The 2,952-nt window shown below is 54.6% G+C and overlaps 1 protein-coding gene across 1 annotated transcript in view; it reads right to left on the reverse strand.

Moving 5' to 3' along the window:
* Positions 1–2,952, reverse strand: part of Nxph4 (neurexophilin 4) — a 9,156-nt gene that overhangs the window by 5,849 nt on the left and 355 nt on the right. The gene's annotated exons all lie outside the window — the stretch shown is intronic.

A 2,952-nucleotide genomic window follows, 5' to 3' on the forward strand; every position in this document is an offset into this window, starting at 1 on the left:
GCAGGCGGGGGAGAGGGTGAGATTTGCCAATTTCCTACGCTCAAGGCCGCACTCCCTGCTCCCCATCCCTGCTCCATAGCTCGCTCCTCAAGGAAGCCCTCCGACTTCCCTGCACCCAAGGGAGGATCCCTCCCCCCATGACAGGACCCCTCTCTGTTACCTTGTTCCCCTCCCGCATGCCTGCCTTGAGTTACAGGGGCTCTGTGTGAAGTTCCCCATCTCCTGGCCAATTACTCCATCTCTAACCCTTGTGAGTGACACCCCCCCCCTCACCTGCTGTTGGCTTTCAGGAATTATTTTACCCTTCCACAATTTTTGACCCCAGTGGCCCCTCTTTGCCTTGTTTCTGTCCTTCTTACCTTACCTCTTTGTCAGTCATCTCTTCCTGGATCTCTAGTTCCTCACTCATCCCAACCCATGATCCTCTAAATTCTCCTTCCAGCCGCACCCCTCCCATTCAGGATGTGGGGCTTCCACAGGAGGTTCTGCCCCAGGGAACTGTCACAGCAGCCCCCTTCCCTGTGTCCCTAGCACAGCTGCCACCCCTGATTACCCCCAAATCCCTGCCGGCAGCTCTGGGCCCAAGCCCAGGCTGTGCGTGCCTAAGTGGCCCAGCCAGAGATTAGCTGGGGGGGCTAGAGGAGGGTAAGGAGATGGGAGGTGGTGGCTGGACCAGGGGCTGTGGCCAGCCAGCTCTGAAAGACTGGCTTTGGGGCCTAATCCTTCCCTGAGGCAGGATAGAGCTGAAAGGTCCCACAGGGCCCCTCCCTTGCCCTCCCCCAGCTAATTAGTAATTAGTGATTAGTGATTAGTGACTATTGATCGCCTGCTGCTTCTCCCAGTAGGCAGCTGCTTTGGCAAAAGTGGGGGAATCAGAGATACAGAGGGAAAGGAGTCGGACACTATATTAGAAAGATCCTGAAGCAGCCCTGGCAGTAAGGCAATGGAAGCCAGAAGCAGTAGAAGCCAGAAGTCCCAGACCCTGAGAGACCAGGATCCTAGAGCAGGAAGGAAGAAGACAGAGAACTCCTGAAGAAAGGACTAGTGAAGAAGAGGGCTGGTAGTGCTTGATGGTTAGGGGTTTCCAAAGAGCTACTGTGAAAACTGTCCCCACGAGCCTCTCATCCAGTGTCAGCCTCACCTTTCCCCACTCCCAGTGCTGACACTGAGACATCCCTGAAGGCATACCCACACATAAATCACATTCACATATATGAACACATCTGCAGCTTACAACCCCATACCTATATTCAACTACACTCAAAACAAACACACAGATGCACTCAAAAACCCCAGATTCATATACAGATGACATATGTGCCCCAGCATGAAATGCACCAAAGTCCCTGGGGCCTACACATGTGCACACACTCTATTCACCAATACACATAAGCACATAGGCAGGTATTTAGACATGTAGACACTTCTCTGCACACATTTGTCCATCACAATTATACATATTCATACACTCACAGTGTGTACACACACACACACACACACACACCACGCATAAAACAGATCCTCACATGCACACAAACTGGACTAAATGGCAGATATCTCTCTCCCTCTGACTTCAACACAGAGGCCCTACAGCTGCAGCTCTCACATACACTCAGATAGATCCCATCGCTCATATCCTCACTCTCACTCTCCCTCAAGTCTCCACCAGATGTTTCATTCCCCTTCAGGGGGCGAAGAAAATTAAACCAGATCTGTCCACTGGGGAGTTTATTTGATGGGGAGAATGAAGAGGAGAGGGGAGGAGGTAGAAATGAGAGGCAGGGCAGTGTCATCCCTACCACCTCTTGACCCTGTGCCTTCACACAAGGGTGGTGGTGGGCCAGACACCCTTCTGTAGACCTCTAATTCAGTGTTGGGCAGCAAATCCAAAAGAGTCTTCCACCGGTGAAAGCGGTTTTCATGGAGGGGGTTCCTCAAGGTCACCAGGTGGGTCTGGGAGAATTAGAGAGCTCTATTGGTAGCTTCACTGGAGTAGCCCCTGTCTTGCTAGAGTTGCTGAGGGCAACTGGGCTGGGCAGGTGGGGGTCCAAGTGTTGGGGGAGAACCCTTTCCAGACTCCATATGGACTGGGAGTTGGGGCTTAGGGAGTGGGGGTTTAGAGAGCAACCTGCTTGCCCCTAAACCAGGTAGGTCACCCGTTGAGGTGCAGGAAACAGGGAAACCATGACTAGGGAGGCTAATGAAGGAGAGGGCAAGGGCCTAGGCCCCCTTTGTGGGACACACACCTGGGCACAAACAGATGGCTGCACTGTGAAGCAGGCACTTGCACTCATCCATGCAACGCCAACATCACTACCCTGACACTTCAGCATACACATACACCCTGGGCCTCAGGGCTAAACATCCAAGCCTGGCTTCCCTGGACACATGCAGGCAGGCATACAGCCCACACGTTGACCCACACATGCACACTGTGTACATGAGCTGAAGCTTCAAAGTAGAGAGGGAGGCAGGATTCTGGGTCCCCTTGGCTTCTGGGTCCTTTTCCGAGAACCCTGGGGAAAGAGGCAGCAGCGAGGCGTGGGGGCAGGGAGGAGGGAGTCCCTGAGACAGCAGCCCCCATCGCGGGTGGAGAGAGGGGGGTGTGTCTGTGAGGCTATACAGGGGAGATGGTGTCTCCGCGGGAAATGCTATGGGAGATTGTAGCCAAGTTCAGCCGTGTCCGTGTGGGTCCGTGTATGAGCGTGTGCCCGGGCCGTGTATGCTCCCAACACAGCGCCTACCTGGCATTGTGACAAGTGCAGAGAAGAGAAATGGGAAGGCGGGGGTGGAGGGGTGGAAGGACCTACAGACAGTGAGAAAGGCGAGCGAGGTTGGCGCGGAAAGACGGCAAGGCTGACACCCGGCTGGCTTGTCTGTCTGTCTCGCACTCCCGCTCTGTCTGGCGCACTCGCGGGTCGCGCTTCGTCCCCTCCCCCGCCGCTGTCTCTT

This window comes from Marmota marmota, unplaced genomic scaffold (assembly GCF_001458135.2).
Source record: "Marmota marmota marmota unplaced genomic scaffold, marMar, whole genome shotgun sequence".
In the NCBI taxonomy this organism is placed as follows: Eukaryota; Metazoa; Chordata; class Mammalia; order Rodentia; family Sciuridae; genus Marmota; species Marmota marmota.